Source organism: Rhinoderma darwinii, chromosome 2, assembly GCF_050947455.1.
Source record: "Rhinoderma darwinii isolate aRhiDar2 chromosome 2, aRhiDar2.hap1, whole genome shotgun sequence".
NCBI lineage: Eukaryota > Metazoa > Chordata > Amphibia > Anura > Rhinodermatidae > Rhinoderma > Rhinoderma darwinii.
In genome coordinates this window covers 154,187,542-154,207,406 of record NC_134688.1, presented here as the reverse complement: position 1 = coordinate 154,207,406, position 19,865 = coordinate 154,187,542, and the positions used below count along the sequence as shown (strand labels likewise).

At 43.8% G+C, this 19,865-nt stretch overlaps 1 pseudogene; it reads left to right on the top strand.

Moving 5' to 3' along the window:
• Positions 1–17,646: 17,646 nt before the first annotated feature.
• On the top strand, positions 17,647–19,299 carry LOC142741760 (uncharacterized; annotated as a pseudogene).
• The last annotated feature ends 566 nt before the right edge of the window (positions 19,300–19,865 follow it).

Genomic DNA, 19,865 nt, shown 5'->3' with positions numbered 1-19,865 from the left:
CCCTTCCCTCCAGAGATGTTGGCACATGCGGCAGTTCTATTCCGCAGTGACCACTAGGGTGCGCTCGCGAGCTCAGTCCAGCTTTAAGGAGCCAGAGCGCAGACATGTGTGAGATTGAGCTGATTGCTCCCAGATCACCCTGGACTATAAGAAGGGCTCTGCCCCTCCCGGCAATGCCTGAGTGTTGTTGTCGTTACCCTAGTTTGTTTCTGCAAATGGTATCCTAAGTGTCTTCCAGTTCCCAGTGTTTCCTGTTCCTGCCACCTGTAACCTGTATGCCGTGCTATCCTGTTCTAAGTGCCGTATTCAGTTGGAGTCGTGCTGCGCTGAGTACCACGCCTGTCCGGCTACACCATACCAGGTGCCTGCCTGCTGCCTAGTTCCATCCGAGCCTGTCTTGCTACTGTCTGAAGCTACCACACATACACCGATATGAACTATAGACTTTAACCTGTGTCCTGTTGGCCAGCTGCCATACCGTTAAGGCGTTATGACCCAGTGGGTCCACACACCCTACGTGACACACTGTCATTGTTTTTCCATCAAATTTCAGAACACTCTTTAGAGCTGCCCACATTGGAATACATATCGGTTGTGATTGTGATATGGCCATATTACTAGAAGAATCTTAGGAAGATTCAGAAGCATTAAGGGTCATCCTGCAGACTATGCCAAAATGTAATATGTATATAAATATTTCTGATGTAAGGTTGACTTCAATATCTTCTTATATTTTTATTTGTATACACTTATCGTACAAGTTAATTTACAACAATTTTTTTTTTATCTTTCAAATATCACAGATAACGGTATATAATAATAACAATAATAATTATTATTTATAGGGCCAAGATATTACGCAGAACTTTACAATTCAGAGGGAATATAAACAGACAATATCAGACATTACATAGTGACAAAGCTAATTTACAATTCAAACATGAGTATTAAGGACCCTGCTCGCAAAGAGTTTCCAATCTATGAAGAAATAAGGGAAACACAAAGTGTAAAAGTGCTTGTTCAGTACAATGGTCCAGCCATCTTTTATACACATGGGGTAGTACACATGAAGCTGCATGAGCCGGTCACCAGCCAGCATCAGTGTATGACGGACATGAAATGCAGTACGGTGCAAGGAGTGTGGGAATCGTATTCTGATGACTAATGGGGCCAAGGAAAGGAGTCAGATTAGGGAATGTTATAGGCATGTCTAAAAATATGTGTTTACAGGGCATGTTTAAAACTCTGGATATTGGGAATTAATCTGATTGTCTGTGGTAGCACATTCCAGAGGACTGGTGTAGCATGAGAAAAATCTTGGAGACGGGAGTGGAAGGTTCGGATTATGGAGGATTTTAATCTAAGGTCGTTGGAAAAACGTAGAGCGAGATTAAGCTGGTAGACAGAAATGAGGGAGAAGATATAAGGAGGTGCAGCACTGTGGAGAGCTTTGTGGGTGAGAGTAATAAGTTTGAATTTAATTCTGAAGGAGATGGGCAACCAGTGTAGTGATTGGCACAGGGTAGAGGCGTTGATGTAGCGGTTGGTAAGAAAGATGAGCCTGGCTGCTGCATTGAGGATAGATTGGAGAGGAGAGAGTTTAGTGAGGGGAAGACCGACTAATAATGAGTTACAGTAGTCAAGACAAGAGTGAATCAGAGCAACAATGACAGTTATGGCTGTTTCCTCAGTAAGAAAGGGGCAGAGTCTGGAGATGTTTTTGAGGTGAAAATGACAGGAGCGTGTAAGTGAAGAAAAATACTTCAATAAACCATAGGATCCAGATGCCAAAACTTTAATCTCTTTATAAGGTAAGTTGTGGGTAACAGAACCACTGATATTTTTCTAATATATTTTCTTACTTTCTTTTTGTTCTTTTTGTTTTGCAGTTTTAGGCTTCCTTGCACCTGTATACATGTTTTGTTTCATTTTGTTGGAATGTGCTGATCCAATTTTGTTGTCTCTTATGTATTGCATATATGTGGGGTTGACTGCCTCCATTGTTGATCTTGCACTCCTCCCATTCTTCTCTGGATGATTTTAATTTGTTTAATCCTGGTTCCTACCATACCCATGTATATGTAAACTTAGTCCCAGTTCTGGGTGTACAAGCAGCGTAGGGAGCCACCTTTTTAGAGGTTGTCTCTTCATGGCAGGTAGGCTCACACAATTTGATCAAAATGTGTGATAAAAACCTCACTATTGTAAGTAGATTCAGCAGCAATGCATGTTTAGTTATTCATAGTGTTTAGGTGGCATTGGTGTTGGCAGAGTGCGGTCACCATCTTTGGATATTGTTTTGCAGTCTTAGGCTTCCTTGCACCTGTATACACGATTTCTTTTAAAATTTTATTTGAATGTGCTGATGAAATTTTGTTGTCTCCTATGTATTGCATATATGTGGGGTTTAGATAAATACAGGAGAAAAAGGAGTCAAATACTATTGAAATATAATTAGCCAAATGCATAGAAAAATACATATTTTATTGAACAATACAAAATACATGGTTTAAAATACAGACTACAAATCGAATCACTGCATATCTCCAAATAGATAGGGGGAAAAATTGAACCACAATGGTTATATGTATATACACGGGAAGGAGAAAGTTCTCAAAAGGAAGTTGTGTCAATTTACTCTAAGATAGATACACTAGAAATGTACGGCAAAAAACAGAGTGTGCACATATTCATATCCAATAGTGTGTTATATCCCCAATGTGGCTCCTCAGATGTAACGGCTCCCAAATGTGGAGAAACCCCAACGCGCGTTTCGCGTAGATAGCTTTTTCAAGGGGTAGGGGGCCACCTTTTTAGAGGTCGTCTGTTCATGGCAGGTAGGCTCACACAATTTTATCAAAATGTGTGATAAGAACCTCACTATTGTAAGTAGATTCAGCAGCAATGCATGTTTATTTATTCATAGTGTTTAGGTGGCATTGGTATTTGCAGAGTGCGGTCACCATCTTTGGATATTGTATTGTTTTGCAGTCTTAGGCTTCCTTGCACCTGTATACACGATTTTTTTTAATTTCATTCGAATGTGCTGATGAAATTTTGTTGTCTCCTATGTATTGCATATATGTGGGGTTGACTGCCTCCATTGTTGATCCTGCACTCCTCCTATTCTGTCCTGGGTGATTTTAATTAGTCCCACACACCAACTATCACTTGCCATCCAACTGACGTCAATATGTTTTTCTCTAACGTCTCTAGGTCAGTCTTAGTATTTTATCTAACACAATGTACCAATCAGCGCTTCGCTAAATTATGCGATCCGGTTCTCTTTGGATTTTGGCCTCTGCAAGTGCCGCGACCAGAGAGATTCTCAATTCCCTCAGCTCTTGCAACTAGCAGGTATAAAACAGAAAACCTTTCCTGTCAAAAATTATGATGCCACTGTCCCTATCCTTCTTAATACAGTGGTTCTTCACCCACAAACATTTATAGCAATATTTTTAACATAGAGACATGAAAGCTCTGTTAAAACAAATACAAATATATACATTCTGACTTCACAAACTGAGGGCACTTGTGCAAAAACAGCATGTGGCCCCCTTCCCCCAACATATCCGCAACATTCAACTCTCATCTTTAGAATAATAATTGTGAAAAAAAAAAAATTTTTGAGTTTTTTTTCTCTCTGAAAATGGCCAAAAAGTCTTCATTTCCCCTGCAGTGATAAGGTATCTCTGGTAGTCTAGGGCAGTGAAGTGATTAATAATAACATTCCTCTTGCTCATCCATCAGTTTCTGTAGACTGCTCAGACACACAGATACTGCATCATCAGCTATCAGCCAATCACAGAGCAGCTAAGATAATAATAGTGTCACTGTGATTGGCTCAGTGGGATCAAACAGTGTTTGTTTAATCTATGAGAGGCCCTTTGAGAATGTGAGGGCAAAAGAAGCAGGAGAATTGTTTTAAAGCCCTCTGAAGCCAGAATGGTCCCCATCTCCCCCTAGGCTCCTGTGCAGCAGGACAGACAGACAGATCGACAGATAGATAGATTAGATAGCTAACTTTAATTTCCAATTCATTTTCTTCACAAATTGCTTGATTTGGCATTTTGTTAATCAGAATTTTACACTCAAATCTTTATAATAAAAGTGCAGTATATGTGGAGTTAATATCTACCATTTAGGCATAACAGTAACTGCACAAAATTAGTTTTTAGCAGCTAGATATAAAATATGTCAAAACGAATAAAGGGGTCTCCTGGACTTTGATATTGATGACCTATTCTTAAAATAGGTTATCAACATCATATCTGTGGGGATCCGACTCCCGGTACCCCTACGATTAACTGCCATATTTATGAGGCTGTACCTGGTAAACAATGAAGAGGATGAAGCGCTCGCTGGAGTGCCGCGCCCTCTTAACATGCACTTCTTTTTACTTCGTCTTGACTTTACTATGTTTAATTATCGTTATTTTATGTATCTCTCAGGAAGAAGTTAGAAATGAGGGTCAAGTTTTGAATATCACAGTGCATGACTAACACATTTATGGCCCTTCAATCTTGGCCTAAAACAATAGCATAAAGTTTAATATTTCTGTATATGATGCTTATGATTATTCATGTGTGTTGACTCTGTTCACCTTTTTTCTTTAACTATTTGTCCACAAGTGTTGCTGCTTTTAAGACATGAATACATGAATTTTTAATAATGTTGGACACAAAAGCTATGAGACACAAGCACGCAAGGCATTGGAACAAGAAGGAAAATGCCTAGGATGTATATGAAGTGGATGACCCTAAATGACCACAAATAAGGAGTCATTGGTAAGTGCAGTAAGATTTATATTGTAATTTAAATGTTTAAATATATAGAATGCCTGTACACAATCTGTTTGGAAACCTTTGGCCTAGTTGTAGTCTATTATGTCCTGAATCATTATAAAATGCTATTATGTTTTAATAAATCTCGGTGTAAAAACATTTTAATTTTAGTTTAACCTTAGTTGAATCCTAGTAAAAATATTTTAGTATTACGTTTTTGTTATTCTGAAATCTGGAATTTATAGTATTAATATTATTCATTTATTGTGTTTATCTGTTTACCTGTCAGTCTGTTTGTTTATGTGTCTCTCTACATCTTCTATGTAATCTATCATCATTGCAGGCCATGAAGACGAGAAGGGGTGAAGGAGTGAATGGCACAATTCTACTAGGACATTAACTAGTGGAAAGGCCATACTGAGTAGGCTCGTCCCAAAAAGAGGAAAATTCATGAAAAAGCAGATGTTCCTGATGTCCATTTTGGAACTTCCCTTGAAGGTACAGACCTTGCTGAAGAGACAATAACAACAAAAAGACTAACAACAAAAACAAACACTTATCCTGTATACATATGTGTATGTGTAACGTCTATGGCCACCGCCCGTCGTTCTGACTTACCTCTCGACGGCCGTGGCCATGAACATGTGTGTTCTCTGCAGCATCGTCCTCCAAAGAGGTGCCGGCACTCACTTCCTGGTATCGAGACTGTCTCCCGTGCATGCACGGTCTTAAAGGGCCAGTGCGCGCATAATTGCAGGAAGTCTGCAATCAAGTCCAGCATGCTACTGGACTATAAAAGGGGCTCTGCCCACTTGTTCTTTGCCTGAGCGTTGTTCGTTACCAGAGTTTGTCTTGCAAATGGTCTCCTAGTGTCTTCCAGTTCCCAAAGTGTTCTCTGTTCCTGTATCCTGTTTCCCGTGCTATCCGGATCTAGTACCGTGCTGAGCTGTTGTCGTGTTGTGCTGCAATCCATGCCTGTTCTGCTACCACACATCTGACGTCTACCCGCCGCTTGGTCCCAGCCTAGCCTGCCTTGCTACTGTCCGAGTTGCCACAGGTACCCTATCTGGACTATAGACTCTGTACTATACCAGTTTGGCCAGCTGGCATCCCGCTACGCGGTATGGCCCAGTGGGTCCACACCCTGCATCGTGACAGTATTTATCATATTAGTAAGGTTTAGTTTTCCATTAGGACATTGTGTGTGCCGCGTATATAACGTCCTGACACTGAATAGCGTCAGGACCCACTGCTGCACCCTTGAGCAGAAGAGAACCCAACTCAGGAGCGAGGAGGTAATGCATAATTAGAAGTTACTGTAGTTATAGGGACTCATGTACTTTAGTATCACCTGATGGAAACTACACAGGTCTCAGTTACTACAGTAATTCTGTTGATAGATTTGGTGTGGGTAGCAATTGCCAACAGCTGCTGCGACCCATATAGCTATGCCACTACTATTGAGATTCTTGCTTTAGTATTTCTGATGGCTGTTAAACATAAAAGCTCCATTTTGTTTGACAGCTACTGACAACTTCAACACAACATATATAATACATTTTACTTATACATTTTAAATCCCACAAGGACTCAAACCAGCAATGTTAAAGCAACGAAACAGGTCCAAAATGGAGAAACATCAGTAGCCAGGGAGAGGGAAAGGGCCAGCATTTCCTGGTGAAGATGGCAAAACAGCAATAGAAGTGTATCACCACCTAGAATCTGTGCGCATCCCAAATACTGATCCAAAGTGAGGGTCACATGCCTCCTTCCTAGGCCTGCAACCTTATTTGGGGAGAGGGAAGATTAGAACATCAGTTTCAATCTGCCACAAAAAGGATGGACACTGAAGCACTTAAATATCTTCAATGCAACTCAATGAAGGATCAAGTGGATGCATTGTTTTTAGTATATAGGATATGAGGCTGTGTACCACATCTTTTTCAGGTTTATAGAGTGTTGGCATTATATGTCCCACGTCATTATTAGTAGTAGAACTTTAAGGTGGGCCTGGAGGGAACTGTCATGAACAGGCGTCACTATGTAATACACCATATTACCATGACGAGAAGCAGGGGTTAGTTTAGGAAACCTGATTGACCCTTAGATCAGGGTTGTCCAGCGTTCGCTCCATCCTTTGGTTGAAAGAAGTGTCAGAGTAAAAAAAAATGGGCGGGTTTCCCGTTAGTGGTTGTTGTGAGCACAAATGTTGCAGAGACTGCCGTCAGAGGTGAAGATCTGTACTAGTTAGGACCTTTGGCGGGCAGTGACAGCGAAGAAGCCGTGTGCTTCTTAGAGTAATGGGAGACTGATGAAGGACTTGAGACTGCAAGTGTGGCAGTGACCGAAATACTGAGAGTGGGACGTGTACCTCATAACAAGAGTAAGTGTGAGGAAAGCGCTAGAAGAGAACGAGCAGTACCCCAACCTTAACCGCTAGCCTGTTCCTACCGCGTAGCTAAGTATCAGTCTCTTTGTGAGAACCGTAAAGCATTGGGAACTCTTTATTCATAACCACCAAACTTGCTGCCCATGAAAAGTAAATGTTTTGAGTTTTGGCAAGTTATTTGAACTGTGTAACGCCGGCGCTCTGTGCTCGTTGGTATACTACCTCTCCCAGCAAGCACAACTGCCTGGATACCTTTTTTTTTTTTTTCAGTTCTTTATCTGTTTATTTTTCAAAAGATATTATTACATATAATCAAGTCTATCTTGTCAGAGAACTTATACAATGCGACAGGTTAATAATGACAACATAGACATAAAGAATAAATAATAAAATATAAATAAATTAAAATAAAATTATATATAATAAAGTAAAGTAATAATAAAACAATGAAAAAAGGGAACATTTCATGATACATCAAATACAGTAATAAATACATAGCTATATATTTATTTAAATAAATACAGGACATCAAATCAACAACTTAGATAAGCTAGCAGTACGCCCCTAGTTTAATTTTCTGAGATTTAAGTTGCTCTCCCGTCGGAGAAAGTTCAAATGTACATAAAGCCCAAGACAGAAATGGTAGACAACCAAGAAACGGTGAATAATCAATGTTGAACCCTAAATAAAGGAAAAAGACTAACTGGAAAGGGTCTCCCCTATATTATTTTCACCTTGTGATTGCTTCCAACTACGCCAAGGAGCCCATATGTTAAGGAATAGAGAATGTGTATGTGTATGCCAACTAGAGATTTCTTCCAATCTATATATATCTTGAACCTTATCCAGCCATTCTTGTAATCCCGGGGGTTTACCATCTAGCCAATGAAGAGGAATCAAAGCTCGTGCGACGCTCAACAAATATGTTACCAAATTGGTTTTAGAGGGGTGATATGTCTGAGAAGGTAAAGACAGCAACACCTCTGCTTACTGGGGATCCAAAGTTGAGTCTAAACTTGAGTACATTTCTGACTAAGTTGATTGGGAAGATTCTGGTCATGACAATGTCAACGCTATAGCCTTTCTCCACCACGGACCTAAGAAGAAGGTGTGTAAGGGGGGATACTGTAATGCCAGCACTCTGCTTTAGGGTACTACCTCTCCAAGCCAGCACATTTGCCTGGATACCTTTGATACATGCTGTACGCTTCCTGGATCTACAGACTGCAATGCACATGCACTTCCCTTTGCTGCTGGTTTTTCTTGGTCTGTCCATAGGATGGACGCACACTCACTTCCTGCATCTTTTAGAGCCAGTGTGCGCACCCAAGTCCATCCCCAGCCTATCCCTGTAAATCACCAGGTATATTCGTCTGCTTCACAGGACACACCCTGCCTGAGCAATATTGGAACAACTTAGAGTTATCCACCAAAATTTCCTGTATGCACCGGATCCTGTTTGCTGTTGCTACCAGTTATCAGCCTGTATCCAGTTGTCAGGTACCAGCTTGTATCCTCTCTGCTATTGCTTCCAGTTATCAGCCTGCATCCAGTAATCCGCTATCAGCCTGCATCCAGTAATCCGCTGCCAGCCTGCATCCAGTAATCCGCCACCAGCCTGCATCCAGTAATCCGCTACCAGCCTGTATTCGGTTACCTGCTACCTGCCTGTGTCCAGCGATCTGCTACCTGAGTGTGTCCTGTTATCCACTGCCAGCTGCTACTTTCACCAGTGGAGTAGCCCTGTGGGTCCACAGACCAGTTTTCTCGGGCCATGGACCATGCCAGAAAACCTAGACCTAGAGTACAGGTGCTCTATGACACCATCAAGGAGATCAACTTCAAGATCAAATCCTACAGTTTATGAACAATTTGGCTGTGCAACAAGTGGATAATCCTTCTCCTGCAACTCCTCATCCTGTACAACAATTTACACCTTCTTTACACTGCAGCAGTTTTGGTGTTCATTTGCCTTTGCCTTTTCATTATGATCGGAACTCCAAATCCTGACTTGGTTTCCTGAACCTTTGTATAATCCACGTTGACCTGCATGCACATCTGTTTCTTTCTGACCGAGCTAGAGTGGCTTTCATTGTGTCTCTGCTTTCTGGTGAAGCTTTGGACTGGGTTAACCCCTTGTGGGAACAAGATGGTCCTGTAACCATAAACCTACAGACTTTTCTAGCTACCACCTGTGCTAGTTTTGGAGAACCAGGACGTGTTGCGTCTGCTGCATTAGCCCTACTTCGTCTACGCCAGGGAAAAATGTCTGTAGGCCTGTACGCTATACAGTTCCGCACTTTGGTTTCGGAACTGGCCTGGAACAATGAGGCTTAGGTAGCTGCTTTCTGGGAGGGTCTGGCTGGTCAAATCAAAGATGAACTTGCAGGCAGAGAAAACCCTGTTACCCTGGATGCCCCTATTGCCCTGGCTACCTGTATTTATCAGCACTTCAGGGAACGTCTTAAAGAGACCTCCCATAAAAGAAGATGGATGACATCCTCATTTCATGATTCCTTTCTGGTTTCATCTCCTGAAGTCCCTGAGGAACCCATGCGTGTTGAGCATCTGAAACTCTCTCCTGAGAAACGCCAGAATAGATGCAACAACAACCTGTGTCTCTACTTTGGTGGCAAGGAACACTATGCCCATAATTGTCCTCTTAAGCCGAGTTCCCATTAGCTTGGAGTTGTGGGAGTCTTGAGTCAAGGTGGAGAAGATCCCTCTCCCAAGCTATCTTTTCCTGTAACCCTGTCTTCTATTAAAACCCATCTTTCTGTAAAGGTTTAATTGGACTCAGGTTCTGCAGGCAATTTCAGACAGGCTCTATTAGCTCATCTCCAGATACCTACTGTTTATTTGTAGAGACCTTTGCTGTTGGCCTCAATAGCCTCTGTCAATGGACTTAAACCAGTCCAATTTATCAGGACACCCCTAGAACTCCTAGTAGGGATTTTGCATTTTAAGAAGATCCCCCTGTAAGTCCTGTCTGATTCTGTCTATCCTCTGCTCTTGGAGTTACCCTGGCTTTGCATGCATGCCCCACTTATCGATTGGGACTTAGAACAAATTATCCAGTGGGGACCTCGCTGTTTATCAAGATGTCTCACCAAAGTTCATTCCGCATTCCCACTCTTCTGTTCCACAGAAGTTGACCAGTCTACCCTCTGAGTCTGAAAGTCTGTGGATTTGTTGCTACTGCCTCAACACTTCACTGTTCCCTCTCATGTTGGTGCTGTGGCACCCCTCCTGGTTAAGGACACGTCTCCAGATGAAACCTTTTACCCAGTACCCAGGAGAAATCTGTCCAAGGAGGTTCTTGATGTGGTGTCAGCCAGTGTTCCTGATACACAAAGTAATTTTGCTGTATCCGAGCCAGCCAGTCCCCTATCTCATTTCCCAGTTCCTGATCTTCCTCCACCTGCCTGTAGCACTCTATTCATGAAGAGAGATGTCAGAGAGTCACGCAAAATTACTCCTCAAATCATTCCTGCTTACTGGGGATCCAAAGTTGAGTCTAAACGTGAGTACATTTCTGACTAAGTTGATTGAGAAGATTCTGGTCATGACAATGTCAACGCTATAGCCTTTCTCCACCACGGACCTAAGAAGAAGGTGTGTAAGGGGGGATACTGTAATGGCAGCACTCTAGGCTTTAGGGTACTACCTCTCCAAGCCAGCACAACTGCCTGGATACCTTTGATACAAGCTGTATGGTTCCTGGATCGCTACACTGCTGTGCACATGCACGTCTTTCTGTTGCTGGTGTTGCTGGGTCTGCCCATAGGACTCACTTCCTGCATCTTCTAAGGCCAGTGCGTGCACCCAAATCCATCCCCAGCCTATCCCTGTCACTCACCATGTATATTAGTCTGCTTTACTGGTCACACCCAGCCTGAGCAATACTGGAACAACCTAGAGTTATCTAGCAAAGTTTCCTGTATGCACCCGATCTTGTTTGCTATTGCTACCAGTTATCAGCCTGTATCCAGTTGCCCCTTACCAGCCTGTATCCTGTCTGCTATTGCTACCAGCCATCAGCCTGCATCCAGTAATCTGCTACTAGCCTGCAACCATTAATCCGCTACCAGCCTGCATCCAGTAATTCGCTACAAGCCTGCATCCAGTAATCCGCTACCAGCCTGTATTCAGTTACCTGCTACCTGCCTGTGTCCTGCTATCTGCTACCTGCCTGGGTCCTGTTATCCGCTGCAGTCACTACTCTCACTGGTGGAATAGCCTAGTGGGTCCACAACTTGTTGGTCATTACAAACTGTGTGTCATTACTGCCCCATTGCTGTGTGGTCAGGACACAATTTTCTGGCTGGGGTTCCGTGCCCCTGGTCTCATTTCACTTCTTACAACTTAGCGTAGTTGGCAGGATCGAGATAGGAGGATGGTGCAGTTGGCTTCCAGGCCGTGGTACTCGAGAAGCAATCTTGAGTACAAGGATGAACTGGCAGAGGTGCATGACCCTGACTTAGGGTGAGATGATGGACAAAGAGGTCTGTGAAGGACACAAACCAAACTGGCAGTATTGTGCGCAGGTTAAGGTGGGTCCAGAGACCTTCTAGCAGCCAATGGAAGGGTTGTGCTTGGATAGGAAGCCAAGTGGCCACAGAAAGCACTCCAAGATTCTGTTGAAGAGGGGGCGGCTGAGGCAGGGGATGTGGCGTATCTATAGGGGGCACTGTGGTATTATCTACAGGGGGTGTGTGGCACTATCTACAAGGGTGTGTGTGGCACTATTTACAAGGGGGTGTGTGGCACTATCTACAGGGGTGTGTGGCATTATCTACAGGGGTGCGTGGCACTATCTACAGGGGTCTGTGACTACCTAGGGAGGTGCATGGCACGGGGTGTGTGGCACTGTCTACGGGGTTGTGGCACCATCTACCGGGGTGTGCGGTACTTCCTACAGGAGGTTGTGGCACTATCTACAGGGGTCTGTGTGGCACTATCTACTGGGGGTGTGGCACTATCTACAGGGGCCACTGTGTGGCACTATATACAAGGGGGATCTCTAGGGCACTATCTACAAGTGGTACTGTCTACAGTGGGCACTGTGTGGCAACTATATAGAAAGTGCAGTATGTGTGGCACTATCTACAGGGGGTACTGTGTGGCACTCTATATAAGTGGTATGGTATGGCACTATCTACAGGGGACAGATAAACTCTGCTACAGATCCAGGGGTTAGAAATGCCTATGGCAAATCCAACCCGTATGAATATAGCCTTACTGTTGGTGCTCATCTCGGAACCTTCACTTGACAGCAGCAGACCCAGGTAAATGGACTGTCACTAAAAGTAGTTGAGTACCCCTGGTGTATATAGTGGTATTATATGTGTGTAGTATATATAGTGGTGGTATATGTGTGTAGAGTACAGTATATAGTTGTATTATGGGTGTGTAGTGTATATAGTGGTATTATTTGAGAGTACAGTATGCAGCATTATTAAATGCGAGTATAGGAAATAGCGGTAAGAAACATTGGCTCAGCAGACCGTATCACACTTAATAGAATTAGATACAACGGCTGAACAGACAGTATTACATATGATATATAATAGGCAGTGGCGGATTAAGTAGACCATGGGCCCTGGGCTGTTACCCAAACTTGGGCCCCCCTTCCTCACCGCCGCCCTGCCGCACCGTAACTATTTTTAACACTACTTTTTGGGGCAAGCATTAACAGTGTTACGATTCCCCTTGTCACAGCGCGGTGTCCCTACATACTGACAGTATCACACTGTGCAGGGACACATCCTCCTGACAAGGGGAATTGTCTATCAGTCCTGGACTGCAGAAAGACTTTTTGTGAAATACAAGGATTTCCTATAATAAACATGTCAGTAGAGATGACAGATTCTCTATAAATCTAGTGACTCACAGGTGACGACGTAGTTTTTTTCCTCTTCTCCATCCATTCCAGACTTCATGATGACTTTTCCCGGCCATGACCCATTTCTGCAGAATTTGCCACTCAGATGTCTTTGGCTCCTCACTTTTCCAACATTTCCACACCTATAAACAAAGATAATATTATCATGGTGCCACATACTGTGCCCCTAAATATAATAGCACCAAACACTGCGCCCCTGAATAAAATAGTACAAACACTGTGCCCCTAAATATTATAGCACCATAGACTGCGCCCCTGAATATAATTGTGCCAAACACTGTAGATAGCACCACACACAGCCCCCTGTAAATAGCGCTACACAGTCCTCCCCTTCTGTAAATAGCGTCACATAGCCCTCCCCCTCTTGTATATAGTGCTACACAGAAATCCCCCTTAGATATAGTGATACACAGCGCTCCCTTCTATATAGTGCTATACAACAATCCCCCCTTGTATATTGTGCTACACAGCGTCTCCCCCCTTGGACCTGCAGCTCTTGTTATTGCTCAGTATAATGTCCCCCATAGCTGCCCCCACAGTATATTGCCACCCATAGCTGCCCCCACAGTATAATGCCCCATAGATGTGACACAGTATAATGCCCCCATAACTGCAACACAGTATAATGCCCCATAGCTGAGACACAGTATATTGCCTCCATAGCTGCGACACAGTATAATGCCCCATAGCTGACACAGTATAATGCCCCCATAGCTGCGACACAGTATAATGCCCCCATAGCTGTGACACATTATATTGCCCCCATAGCTGCTACACATTATAATGCCTCCATAGCCGCAACACAGTATAATGCCCCATAGCTTACACAGTATAATGCCCCATAGCTGACACAGCATAATACCCCATAGCTGACACAGTATAATGCCCCATAGCTGACACAGTATAATGCCCCATAGCTGACACAGCATAATGCCCCATAGCTGACACAGTATAATGCCCCATAGCTGACACAGCATAATGCCCCATAGCTGACACAGCATAATGCCCCATAGCTGACACAGTATAATGCCCCATAGCTGACACAGCATAATGCCCCATAGCTGACACAGTATAATGCCCCATAGCTGACACAGCATAATGCCCCATAGCTGACACAGTATAATGCCCCATAGCTGACACAGCATAATGCCCCATAGCTGACACAGTATAATGCCCCATAGCTGACACAGTATAATGCCCCATAGCTGACACAGTATAATGCCCCATAGCTGACACAGCATAATGCCCCATATGTACGTACCTAATAAAAAAAGAAAACATAATTGCTTACCTATCCCGGTTCCCACGAGGGTGGGGGATGCGATGCTTCTCCTCCTCTGCACTGTGCTGTGCTGTGCTGTGAGTGACTCCGTGCAGACAGGCGCGATGACGTCACTACATCGCGCCTGCCTGCACCGAGCCGCTCACGGCAGAGTGAATGCTGGAGCGAGGCTCCAGCATTCAACCCAACTGAATCTGCGTCCTGCGGATGCAGATTCAGTCGGAAGCAGGCAGCGCGGTAGCGCTGCATAGTTTTTTAAGTTTGTGTGCGATTCGGGCCGCGATGAGCCCCCTGGCAGCCTCGGGCCCCGATGGGCCCCCGGGCAGCCTCGGGCCCCGATGGGCCCCCCGGGCAGCCTCGGGCCCCGATGGGCCCCCTGGCAGCCTCGGGCCCCGATGGGCCCCCTGGCAGCCTCGGGCCCCGGGCGACCGCCCGAAACGCCCACATTATAATCCGCCATTGATAATAGGCTTAGATACAGGGCCCCAACAGTTAGTATGACACATGATGGGCTTTGATAAATGGCCCCAGCAGACTGGATCAAACATTATAGGCTTAAGATATAGGGTCCCAACAGTCAGTATCTATATACTTACCCTCCCGGGTCCTATATCAGGTCCTTATCAGGCGCAGCGCTGGATTCTGATGCCGTTCAGCATCACAACGTTATGTGTGCCCCGCAAACAATGTCCTGACGCTCAGAGCTGAAGAGTACCCAACTTAAAAGAAAGAGAATATGTCTCAGTAGCAGGGAGAGCAAGCATATAGGGATGTTACTGTAGTACCAGGGCCCCAAGTAGGTTTCTACTTCGACCCCAATTACTACAGTAACTGTAGACAGATGTGGTGCGACCTCTATAGCTATGCCACTGGTGGAAGGTATGTAACATGGGAGGGGGCCCAAAATAATCATGCATATATATATATAGCAGCACAGGTCCAAAGAAATAAACAACCTATGCAGATCTGCTTCATCTGCATTCAGTCTTTATGATGACTATTTTTTTAATTAAAATATAACTGCCATTAGAGTCTATCAGGCTTTATAATAATTGCAGTAAGTTGTAAGGTATGGATTTATTCACTATACAAAGGACACAATTTGCAGCTGGCAAAATACTACTGCTACACTCTCTTTCTGATTGCATTCCGTAGTATACAAATTTGTAGTTATTTGCTGCCATCATGTGGTAAACAGAAAAAATAAAAATGCCATTTGCTAATAGCAGGATAGTGCTGAATAGTTTGAAAAGCTGAAATGCTTATGTGTCGGTATGAATGTATAACTCTATAATGCATGACCCTACATAACATGATTCTTAGTAATATGTAATATCCACAAAAAAAAGTCTCTACGTTATTCTTTATCCTGTCTCTACTAACAAAGTTTACATCATATCTGATGATCCAAAGCAAACAATAGTTTATTTTATTATGTCTGATATAATCCGCCAGAGGGGAAAACACCCGCAGTAATCTAAAATAAAACTGAATGAAAAAAACATTAGTAGTAAGTAAATGTAACTGATGGCATAAATAGCAGTCACCCGTGGTGATGATGATGATGATGATAATAACAATAATAATAATGTATGATTATGAAACATCTGAAGCTAAATTCTGACACGCAGCATGTTTCCTATTCTTTAGCCAGTGATTTGTGGATGGCCATCACATCAAAGGGTTTTTCTTATTGACGTGTTTGGAACTAATCTATTATATATTTTCGAAAGTTTGTTTGAAGCCCGATTTTTCATTGGTTTAAAATGGATCACGCCATCTGTAAGCCATAACAACCAATCAGATCGCTGCTTGGATTTTTAATACCTGCTTTGGAAATGATAAAAGCTTACCTGATTGACTGCTGGTAGGGATGTAACAACCAGAGTGATGTCACACTGCTGCTGCTGACATCATAATCTGCCTCCCATGGCTCCCAAAATGGCTCCCATGGCTGACCATGGCTCCCAAAAGAAAAACTCCTGAACAAAGAGAAGGTCGACGCTCGGCTCAAAGAATACGTTGGGCAGCAGAAACGCCAGAAATGAACAATTCTCGGCTTGAAGATCAAAGATTGCGACAAGCGACCGCAAGAGCTGAAGAAACCTCAAGCGACTGATCGTCGGGGTTCGAGCACAAGGCGCAAGAAATATTGTTTCTCGACGAACATCTTGAGTTTGCATGAACAAAGCTGCTATGCAATACGACCCAACAATTGAATATGATCTGCACGACTTGGTCAATATTAGAAACATGTACACGACCTGTGAACATTGTGAAGCCCAGAAGTGGAAGTCCGAGCCACATGGCATTTGCTGCTCCGCTGGCAAGGTTCAACTACCCCCACTTACTGCACCACCAGAACCACTCAAGTCACTGATAACTGCGAATACTCCCCAAACAAAGCACTTTCTGGGAAATTTGAGGCGCTACAACTCTTGCTTTCAGATGACTTTGTTTGGTGTGAATGAAATTCGAGAGAGAGGCTTCATGACCACCTTCAAAATTCAGGGACAAGTTTGCCATCAACTTGGATCGCTCCTGCCATTGCCCAATGAACCACTAAATTTGGATCGCTCCTGCCATTGCCCAATGAACCACCAAAGTTTCTGCAGATTTATTTCATGGGCGATGAAAAGCTTCAAGTTCAGCAACGACAGAGCAACGTCCCTGGAACTCCGGCCGACATTTTGCTGGAACTGCAGCAGATACTTCACAAACATCACTGTTATGTCAGTTCAGAATGCACTAGACCAGAGAAGGTGCACGAATAGGGTCCCAACCCAATCGGATTTGAAGAAGTATTCGGCACACAAAATGTTGGTTTTTAAATTTTTTAGATTTATTGTATTCGATGCCAGGGGCTTAGTGCGTGCAACGTTTCGGTCAAGAGACCTTCATCAGGCGTTTAATCCCACTGGTTGCTGGTGTATCCCGTTGCTAGGTCCTATTGTCAGTATGGCGGCTTACTGCTTGTTTTCGGTGCTCCAAATTGTGTGCCGAATACTTCTTCAAATCACTGTTATGTCGAGATATTCAAGAGCTCTTTGGAAATGATGACTTCGGATAACTACAAAGTGGTCATCAAGGCTGACCGAAGGCCAACAGGAGAGCATGAGCGGCGATACAACGCACCAACTGTCAATGAAGTTGCTGTTGTCATCATTGGGGAATTAGAAAATTGGGATATTGTGCTGCAGAAGCGTGATAATCAACTGCAGAGAGTTTCTGAAACCCATCGATCATGACGCACTTCAGTACCCACTGATCTTTTGGCAAGGTGAAGATGGATACGATAGTCAAATCTTCCAAACAAATCCAAGTACCGGAAATGTTACCTCCGGGAAAAAAGTTTTGTCGCCTATTGAATTATGATGTGGGCGAGCCATTCAAATCACCTCTTGATGTGCCGAAATCTTTTCCATCAGTTTTTGGGTTGATATTTATGCCAAAATCGAAACGGATTGACTTTACTTCATCCGTTTCAATCAGAAGACACTTTGTGCTGAAAGCTATATCCACATTCGAGATGCTGCCATCAACGATGGAAACACGATCAATGTTGGTCAGATGGTGATCTTGCCTTCCAGCTTCACAGGGAGCCCTCGACATATGCATGAATACACTCAAGACTCCATGACATATGTGCGAAAATACGGAAGGCCTGACCTGTTTATTACTTTCACGTGCAACCCAACATGGAAAGAAATTCGCCAAGAGCTCTTGCCAGAACAATCGGCGACTGATAGACACGACCTGGTAGCCCGGATCTTTTGACTAAAGGTTATCAAGTTCATGAATGTCCTCACGAAGGGCAAGGCATTTGGAGAAACTCAATGCTTCATGTGCACAATCAAAAGGCAAAAACGAGGTTTGCCTCACGCACATATACTGATCTGGCTGAAGGAGAAGATCCGACCAAATCAGATCGATTCTGTCATTAGTGCAGAGATCCCAAATCCACAAGAAGATCAAAAGCTATTCAACATCATCATGAAGAACATGGTTCATGGACCATGTGGAAGATTGAATCCAAGCTCCCCATGCATGAAAGATGGCTTCTGTACAAAGAGATTCCCAAGACAGCTGATCCATGAAACTCAGTCTGGAGATGATGGTTATCCACTTTATCGCAGAAGAAAAGTGGGAGAAGGCAGGTTCATGGCAATGATGAAGATGAAGATTGGCAATAGTTACCAGGACATCGAGGTCGACAACAGATGGATTGTACCCTACTTGCCAAGACCTTTCAATCTCACGTCAATGTTGAATATTGAACTCAGTTAAGGCGATCAAGTAAATCTGCAAATATGTCAACAAAGGATCGGCTCAAGCAGCATTTGGCTTGGAAAGACAAAGAAGAACTACTGATGAAATCAATCGCCAAGAAAGACAAGAAAGAACAATTGATGAAATCGATCGCTTCCAAACTGGACATTACAACAGTAGCAACGAGGCTGTATGGCGAATTTTGGACTTTCCAATTCACAACGGTATCCGCCGCTATCTGACGGTAGTTCATCTCAACGTCCACTTGGAAAATGGACAGAGAGTCTACTTCACCGATGTTTTGCAGCCCAAAGACACCACGCTGACAGCATTCTTCAAGCTTTGCCAACAAGTTGACTTTGCAACGACACTCCTATACTGCGATGTTCCAAAGTATTATACTTGGAATAAATCTACAAGAGTTTTCAAGTGTAGAGTCCAAGGAACACCAGTTGAAGGTCATGTTGGAATCAAGTCAAGTGATGCTCTTGGCAGAGTCTACACAGTGCACCCAAACCACCACGAGTGCTTCTTCCTCCGGTTGCTTCTTCACACAGTAGAAGGCCCGACATCGTTTGTTAGCCTCAAGACTGTGTTTGCACAACCTATTGGCAAGCATGTCAAGAAAGGGGACTACTTGAGAGTGATTCTCATTGGTACAAGGCTTTAGAGGAAGCAGCAACCTGCCAATTACCAGCAAGCTTACGAAACCTATTTGCTGTCATACTCACAACGTGTGGACCATCCAAGCCACTTGAACTGTGGGAAAAGTACAACGAGCACCTCCCGGAGAATGTTCTTCTGAAAGCATGACGGCAAAACCCGGGACTCCAATTGGACAGCTGTACTCCGCAAATGTTCAACATATCATTGATCCTACTTGAAGAAAAGACCCTCATGATGGTTAGAAAGAGACTTGAGCAACTGTGACTTTCCGCGACGGAAAGGAACAACGATGAAAGACTTGGACGGGAATTGCTTTGAGAAACAAGCTATGACATGAGCGCTCTGGAGACTTATCTTGCAAGGAATGAACCCCTTTTGGTTGCTGACTAAACGACGGCGTACAATCAGATCTTGGACATGGTTGTGAAAAACACCAGTGGCATTGTAATGGCAGGAAGGAGGTAAAGGGAACAAGTGAGCCCTAATCTACCCACCGCCCTGTCCCTGCCTACTTGCAACGACCCTCCCTAGGCGACGGGGTACAACTTGGTGGCGGTCCCTACGCTGTCT